Below are 9,459 nucleotides of genomic sequence, written 5' to 3'. Positions count from 1 at the left end.
CTTGGAAGCAAAGAAAGAACTCCGGTATTCCGGCCTTAGATTTTTGCTCTGTAGGGGCTACCCTATGGGCTGTTATCTCAAGGTCCTGGTTAGGCTCTTCTTGTTGTCTCTTAGAGGCTAAAAAGAATTGTCTCTTGTGGGAGTGCCCAATAAGGATGAAGAGACCTGGTTACTTGAAGCTTTATAAATGAATAGTGAAAAGGTTACCTAGCCTATGATCCTCCATATCCTCCAGAGATTGACTACGAGCCATACCTAGCGGGATACATATTGCCCAAATTTCACCTAAAAGATGGACCAAAAGAGCATTTGGCGAGGTTCATCGCTCAGCGTGGAGATACTTCTGGAAACTCAAACTTGTTATTTAGGTTTAACCCTCGTCGCTTACCCACATAGCTTTCTCTTGGTATACCTACCTCTGTGCCTCCTAATTCCGTGAAGTCCTGGGAGCATATGTACGATTTATTCAGGCGGATTCCGACCTTCTAAAGAAAGAAGTCAGTCACTACTGACGACTTGAGGAAATGCATCCAGGAACCGACAGAGAAAGCCTAGGAGTTCATTGCTCGATTCAGACTCTTGGCGATGCACGGAGCCTATTCCCATTAAAAAAACAAGTCTCTATTTGCCTAAAAGGATTGCATTATGAATTTCGAATTCCTCTTGCTCCTGTCGGGATAACGACATTTGCGCAGTTAATAGAACGAGCTTCAGAATTTATGGATATTATTAAGGAGAAAGAGGTGAAAGCTATCTCATTCCCAAGAATGGCTCAAACTAAGTCGTGACAGACGTTTCAAAAAAGTTTGTACCACAGTAGATGAAGAATAAGGGCAAAGAACATAAAGAGCAAAAGAAGTACAATTTATATCTCGTTCACACTGAAAAGTTGTTTGAAGTTCTTATGTCCTTTGGAGCTCTCGAGTTGCCTGACTCCGATTAAAAACCTTTTCCAGGTGCTGAAAACAATTCCTGCTACTGTCAGTGTCACAGGAGGATGGGTCACGGCACAGGCTATTGTGGAACACTGCTTGATATTATTCAAGATTAGATTGCTAATTAAGAATTAGACTAGTCCCCAGAAGGGTAAAAAAAAGATTCATTGCCGAATCTGAAAGAGTACAGTCCAGAGACGGGCAAAGCTGTCCAATTGAATGAAGCATAGTGCATCTTTCATTAAGTGTTGTCATGGCGCACGCCTTCGTGCGCCCGTGCAGGTACGAATTTGAAGAATGATCAGCCTCATGTATCTCGGTTTTGTGAAGGGCTAGCGGTCATTTTTTTTGAGATATACATAAATGATTCATGTCGGAAGTGTAAGGCTATAACATAAAGAAAGGAATTTCAGGTTTGACGCAATTGTATTAAAGAGGACGAGTCTGCATAGGAAACGAAGAACACTCTCTTTGCAAGCACCTTCTTCATTTTTTCTGTTGCCTGGAAGTGGCGGTACATCCAGTGTTTTTGCCATGTGCTTTGGTTTCTTCTGCTCTGGATTTGCAATTTATATATAAAGTGTAAAAACAAAGGTTTCAAGGCCGTATAGGAGGCTTTAGTCTCATGTGCCTCCTGTAAAATACCAGTGCCAACTGCTGGACGATCCATAAACAACTGATGGAAGGTACCTTTTTGGAGGGGAGTCAGGAAGTGTTGACCACCTTGCAAAATATTAGGTAAAAGTGTAAAACCAAAAATCGCCAAGGGAAAACATTTGAAGGAACTATGTATTTATGAGTTCAAACAGCCAATCAACAGTAAGTGTGTGCTGACCAAAATATATTGTGAGTTCAGACAGTACAAACATGGAGGTTTCCTCCCAGGAACAAATCTATTTTTAATAGCGCTTTTGATGTCTGATGAAAGAAAATGAATGGAATAAGCTGTGTAGCCCCACATTAAGTTAATGTAAGCATGGGCCATGAATTAGCATGAGTGACCCCTGCTCTTGTATTTTAGGACATCAAACAAAGACTTTTATGCAATCATTTCTTAAAGAAAGATAGCTCCAGGCAATGTGGCCACAGGCAGCATATATAGAGAACCAAAAGCATGGTACATCACTAATTAAAGAAGCAGCAGGCAATAAATATAACCAAAAGCCTGTAACATCACTAATTAATTAGATACATAATCTGAAATATCCTAGTACAATATGGTAGTATGTTTGGGCCATGTTCAGTTGCTCTGTTTGAATTCATCAGTTAGATCAGCTCTTTATAGCAGCTCAGTACCCACATACCTTGGTGGCCATGTTCAGTTGCTCTTTACATTTAGTGCAAATGTAAAAACAATATCCATTTTTTTAAAAAAAAACTACACAATTAGACAATGCCTGAATATTTCTTTTCTGGCGGAAAATTGAAATAGCTAACAACTGACTAATTGCTAGGTTTGGTTATGTAAATGATGCTTTATGAGCTGTAGCTGTAGGAATGGCAACCAGTATTGGCGCATCAGTAGGCGAGGTCATTGACAGAACAACAATTTTGTTCGGAACAGATTGAAAACTGCATTTGTTGATATAGTGTGTGTTTTTCAGAACTAATAGTGTGATCACACTACACTTTTCAACATCAAAGAAGCATTATGCGGCACACACATCGTGCACCGAACACAAAGTTGATGAGGAGGAAAATTATTAAAAAAAGGAAAACTTCAAACTATACATGGATTATTTAACCAATTAACCCAGGCTTTATACTTAAATTATTTTACTTTGTGGAGACAGGAAAACAGAAATTTGTGGCAGTATTAAATATATTTCGGCAGCTCAGTGTTATACGAGGACAATCCATGGTATTATCTAAAACCTACCCATGTAGCTAATGCGGAAAGGTCAAGATATTATTACTTCTATATGGAGTTTGAACTAACAGTTGCTATTACTTAGAAGTGACACTATAGTAACTGCATTCGCAAACTGAGATGGAAAGAGTGCTAAGACCTGCAGCAGAGAAATAAAGTGAAACTTCTAAGATGGGGGTTCAGTTGAGGTTCTCACTTAATCTTGTCGCCGACATTTTTTAATCCTCACTGACCTGCACCATGCAGCAAAAGTGCTTTCATGAAACCTATGATGTAATTTGACTGATATGATCTCAAACGATGTAGGTTACCCATACATACAAACATAAAAAAGAACCATGGAACCTACTGAAAATGCTTATAGCAAACATTTTTGGCAATTCAGAGAACCTCCCATCATTGTCTACCTTCTCTAAGATTATTGAGACAGTCAGTAGTGGAACTGACACATATATATGGGCATAAACCACACAGGAAGAGAAGAGGCCATTGTAGAAGCATGTGCCTGTGAACAGTGGAAACATAAGAAAAGGGCGAAATATGTGAAATATTATCCTCGTTTCTTTACATTAGAAGAGATGGCATCATATATGAAATGTACAAAACTATGGGGCATATATAGGAAGGAAGTTTGGTGAGAAGTTACAACAAATTGAACTAAACATGATAAAAAAGGGGGCCAAGCCATAGTGAACAAAGCAGTGTGCAACTTGTCGCCAAGAAGAGTTGTTATTCCACGAGTGCCGCCAACGTGTTCTTTCTTTTGCTAAAAAAATATTAGGATGAAAAACATCAGAATAATTTGGATCCCTCCTATATAGGTCCTAGCTTTTTTCCCGTGGATACTATAAGTGCTAGCTTCTTTTTTGAGGAGAACCTATAGGTCCTAGCTGAGTCAAGAGCCGCTAAGAGAAACTCCAGCCGGGACACCCAACTCAGCACCCCTACTTTTGATTTGGGTGCCCCTCCTACTTTTGTTGGCCCAATTTTTTGCTTTTACTTCAACAACAGCACTCAAATTTGAGCCCCCAAATCCAAATCCATTTCGATAGACAATGACAAATTGGGCCCACTAGTCATTCTCTCTTTCTTCTTCCTCTACCTAATGGGCGACACGGATCATGTCGACACCGGGAGACAATCGAGCCACCTCCCTGTTGGAGTTGTTCCAAATTCACTCCAGGATATAGGCCAGGCTTCTGACGGAGCGAAGCGGAGGCCCGTCGCCGGAGGCTTGGGCCGGTGGTACCGGAGCTTTGGTTGCTGTTAGGGTTCATGACGACGTCGATGAAGTTCGATCTTCCGCTGCTGAACTACGACACGCGGTTCTCGCTATGGCAAGTCAAGATGCGGGGGATTCTGGCGCAGACTCATGACTATGATGAGGCGCTGGATAGTTTCGGAAAGAGGAAGGCCGAGTGGACTCCAGAAGAGATCCGCAAGGATCAGAAGGCGCTCGCCCTAATTCAGTTGCATCTTCATAATGATATTTTGCAGGAGTGTCTGAAAGAGAAAACTGCTGCAGAACTATGGCTGAAACTGGAATCGATCTGTATGTCCAAGGATCTAACCAGTAAGATGCAGATGAAGATGAAGCTGTTCACCCTGAAGATGAAGGAGGAGGATTCAGTGATGAGCCACATCGCTGAATTCAAGAAGATCGTCGCCGACCTAGTGTCGATGGAGGTGAAGTATGATGATGAGGACTTAGGTCTTTTGCTGCTATGTTCTTTGCCAAATTCGTATGCAAATTTTCGTGACACCATACTTTTGAGCCGTGATGAACTAACCCTAAAGGAAGTTTATGAGGCTCTCCAGTCTAGGGAGAAGATGAGAGGCATGGTGCAGAATGACGGGACGTCGTCCTCCAAGGGCGATGCTTTGCATGTGAGAGGCAGAACTGAAAACAGATCCTCCAATGATGGCAATGATGGTAGAAAGAACTACGAAAGGAGAGGCCGTTCAAAGTCCAAGCCGCATGGTAATAAAAAGTTCTGTGTTTATTGCAAGCTGACAAATCATAATGTTGAGGATTGCAGAAAAGTACAGAATAAGGAGAAGAGGAAAAACAAGTCGGCTGGTAAGGTCTCTGTTGCTGCTGCTGCGTCTGATGATGATTCTGGAGATTGTCTGGTAGTATTTGCTGGTTGTGTTGCTGGTCATGATGAATGGATTCTTGATTCTGCATGTTCATTTCATATTTGCACTAACAGAAATTGGTTTAGCTCGTATAAGTCTGTGCAGAAAGGGGATGTTGTGCGGATGGGAGATGATAACCCGTGTGACATTGTGGGGATTGGATCAGTTCAGATCAAGACTGATGATGGCATGACACGCACGCTGAAAAACGTCAGGTATATACCAGGGATGTCCAGAAATCTTATCTCATTGAGCACGCTTGATGCAGAAGGTTACAAATATTCCGGTTCAGATGGCGTTCTGAAGGTATCAAAAGGTTCTCTTGTTTGCTTGAAAGGTGATCTTAATTCTGCAAAGTTATATGTCCTTAGAGGGTGTACTTTACCTGGTTCTGATTCCGCTGTTGCTGCTATTACTAATGATGAACCTAGTAAAACTAACCTTTGGCATATGCGTTTGGGACATATGAGTCACCATGGTATGGCAGAATTGATGAAGAGAAACCTGCTGGATGGCTACACTTCGAGTAAAATAAAGTTTTGTGAGCATTGTATTTTCGGGAAGCATAAAAGGGTACATTTCAACACTTCAGTTCACACCACTAAAGGTACTCTTGATTATGTTCATGCTGATTTATGGGGTCCTTCCCGTAAGTCCTCACTTGGTGGTGCTCGTTACATGCTTACAATTATTGATGATTACTCTAGAAGGGTTTGGCCTTATTTTCTGAAACAGAAAGATGATACTTTTGTTGCTTTTAAGGACTGGAAAGTAATGATAGAAAGACAAACTGAAAGGAAGGTAAAATTGCTTCGTACTGATAATGGTGGAGAATTTTGTTCGCGTGAATTTAATGATTATTGCAGATCAGAAGGCATTGTTAGGCATCACACCATACCCCATACTCCACAACAGAATGGTGTGGCCGAACGCATGAACAGAACCATCATGTCCAAGGCCCGTTGCATGCTGTCTAATGCCAGGATGAGCAAGCATTTTTGGGCTGAAGCTGCTAATACTGCCTGTTACTTGATAAACAGGTCGCCTTCTATTCCACTAAATAAAAGAACTCCCATTGAGGTATGGTCTGGTACGCCTGCTGATTATTCACAGTTGAAAGTTTTTGGATGCACTGCTTATGCTCATGTTGATAATGGAAAATTAGAGCCTAGAGCTGTTAAGTGTCTTTTCCTTGGTTATAGTTCGGGAGTCAAAGGCTATAAATTGTGGAATCCTGAAACAGGAAAGACTTTTATGAGCAGGAGTGTTGTTTTCAATGAATCTGTGATGTTTACTGACAGTTTGCCCTCAGATCATGTTCCAGAAAAAGAGCTGCAGCGTATGCGCATGCAGGTGGAGCATGTTGATGATGATACAGGTGTGCAGGTGGAGCCTGTTGATGAGCATGGTGACCATGATAATGATGTTGCTGAGGATGATGCTCATGATGATGTTCAGCAAACTCCTCCTATTTTGCAGTTAAAGGAGGATTTACCTATTGCTCAACGCAAGTCAAAAAGGACAATTGCACCTCCTAAGCGTCTTATTGAAGAGTGTAATTTGTCTTACTATGCTTTGAGTTGTGCTGAACAGGTGGAGAATGTTCATGAGCCAGCAACCTATAAAGAAGCTATTCGTTGTGGTGATACTGAGAATTGGATTTCTGCTATGCATGAGGAGATGCAGTCTCTTGAGAAGAACAGTACATGGGAGATTGTACCTTTGCCTAAGAATAAGAAGACCATCAGCTGCAAATGGATCTTCAAGAGAAAGGAGGGTTTATCTCCAAGCGAGCCTCCAAAGTATAAGGCAAGGTTAGTTGCTAAAGGCTACAGTCAAATTTCAGGTGTTGACTACAATGATGTGTTCTCTCCAGTGGTAAAACACAGTTCAATTCGTACTTTCCTTAGTATTGTTGCTTCACATGATCTTGAGCTTGAGCAGTTAGATGTGAAGACTGCGTTTTTGCATGGAGAGCTTGAGGAGGACATATACATGGACCAACCAGAAGGGTTCATAGTGCTTGGCAAGGAAAAATATGTGTGCAAGTTGAAGAGATCCTTGTATGGTTTGAAACAATCCCCTCGTCAGTGGAACAAGAGGTTTGATTCATTTATGTTAGCACACAGTTTTAAAAGATCTAAGTATGATAGCTGTGTTTACATCAAGCATGTTAATGGATCACCTATATATTTGCTGTTATATGTTGATGATATGCTGATTGCTGCCAAGAGCAAGATTGAAATCACTAAGTTAAAGAAGCTATTGAGTAGTGGTTTTGATATGAAAGATCTTGGTAGTGCTAAGAAAATTCTTGGTATGGAAATTAGTAGAGACAGAAAATCTGGTTTGCTATTTCTTAGTCAACAAAATTATATCAAGAAAGTTCTTCAGCGTTTCAACATGCAAAATGCTAAGGTTGTTAGTACCCCTATTGCACCTCACTTTAAGTTGTCAGCTACTCAGTGTCCTAGTACAGATGCAGAGATTGAATACATGTCAAGGGTTCCTTATTCTAGTGATGTTAGGTCTTTGATGTATGCCATGGTTTGCTCTCGTCCAGATTTGTCATATGCTATGAGTCTTGTTAGTAGATATATGTCTAATCCTGGCAAAGAACATTGGAGGGCAGTTCAGTGGATTTTCAGGTACCTCAGAGGCACAGCAGATTCCTGTTTAAAGTTTGGAAGAACTGATAAGGGTCTTATTGGCTATGTGGATTCTGATTATGCTGCTGATCTAGACAGGCGAAGATCACTTACAGGTTATGTGTTTACTGTTGACAGTTGTGCTGTGAGTTGGAGGGCTACTTTACAGTCAGTTGTTGCTTTGTCTACTACTGAAGCAGAATATATGGCTATTTGTGAAGCGTGCAAAGAATTAATTTGGCTGAAAGGTTTGTACGCTGAGCTTTGTGGAGTTGAATCTTGCATAAGTTTGCACTGTGACAGTCAAAGTGCAATTTACCTTACTAAAGATCAGATGTTCCATGAGAGAACTAAGCACATAGATATCAAGTATCATTTTGTGCGTGATGTGATTGAAGAAGGTAAGCTGAAGGTATGCAAAATTAGTACTCATGATAATCCTGCTGATATGATGACAAAGCCTGTTCCTGTTGCTAAGTTTGAGCTGTGCTCAAGCTTAGTTGGTTTAATTGGATAGTCCAAAAGACTATTGTTGGCACCAGTGGTTTTCTATCTTTGTTATGTTCAGGATGAAGGGTTGATTTATGATACAAGATGAATTTGTCTCAAGGTGGAGTTTGTTGGAGTTGTTTCAAATTCACTCCAGGATATAGGCCAGGCTTCTGACGGAGCGAAGCGGAGGCCCGTCGCCGGAGGCTTGGGCCGGAGCGTAGCGGAGTCTGAAGTCGGCCCATCGGGTCTCGCCCCTGTGTTTGGGGGGTGCGGGGGGCGGAGCCCCCCGCGGTACGGTACGGTATATATACCCTTGCTAGGGTTTCGTGGAGACTTGATTCTCTTGTAAGCCGCCATAGGCGTGTAACCCAAAACTCTTGAGATAGTGAGATTGTTGCTGGCTGGTGCCCGTGGTTTTTCCCCTTCACATCGGAGGGGTTTTCCACGTTAAATCGTGTGTCTCCTCTGTGGTTTGATTCTTTACTTCATATTCCTATACGTCGTTCATAACACTCCCATGGGGCGAGGTCGGCCCCGGCCGCACTAGCCCTCGTCGGTGCTCCCGTTGTGGCCCTCCTTAGAGCTTCGGTGCTGTGAGTAGGTCGGTGCGGCACAAGCGGATGACCTGGGCTGCACCCGCGCAGCGGAGGAGGCGGATGGCCGGGCATGAGGCCACTGGCACAACGTCGGCACGCGCGCCACCGCCTCCATGAACGAGGCATGAGAGCTTGGAGAGTTGCAATGCCTCCACGACTGTAAGTGAAGCTATGAGCGGCGTATCTCGTCGAAATCCGAGCCTCTAGGGGGCCACGAGGGCCCTGCGCCGCCGCGTCCACTGGAGGGGAGGGGCTGTGCCAGGGATCGGTTGCGTGGGAGGGAAGGGCAGGAGGAGATTTGGGGGCTTGGATATGAGCCAACAAAAATGGGGTCTGACGAGGGGAGAATTTGGGTGCCTAGCCAAATTTTGGGGCGCTGTTGGAGTTGCTCTCGAGCGGTGAGCGCTGATATATCTGTCTGTCTAGAGAAAGAAGAAGCTGCATTTTTTTTTTTTTTTAGCAGCAGAAGAAACTGCCTGCTTTGCGACTAAACCGGTATTGTGGGCCTTTATTTATGGGCCGGCACATCCAGCAGCATATGGGCCTTAAGCCTGTGTGGTTGTGTCACGCTTTGTATTGCCGAGTGCCACCGACTGTGACTTGCCTGACTTGTCGTGAACAACTGAATTGTGATCTAAAAAAAAAGGAAAAAACTGTATCGTGATCTATTTCGGGCGTCTGCTCTCTGCAAGTTCTGGTTTCAGCAGCTGTCTGTGAAATCGTGTCCTACAGCAAGACGAGTCTGGAGAGTATGCGAGATCCGGTTCCGGCGGCCGTCT

The sequence above is a fragment of the Miscanthus floridulus genome, unplaced genomic scaffold (genome assembly GCF_019320115.1).
Source record: "Miscanthus floridulus cultivar M001 unplaced genomic scaffold, ASM1932011v1 os_1459_1_2, whole genome shotgun sequence".
NCBI classification, from domain to species: Eukaryota; Viridiplantae; Streptophyta; class Magnoliopsida; order Poales; family Poaceae; genus Miscanthus; species Miscanthus floridulus.
Note: the sequence above shows the minus strand (reverse complement) of the source record.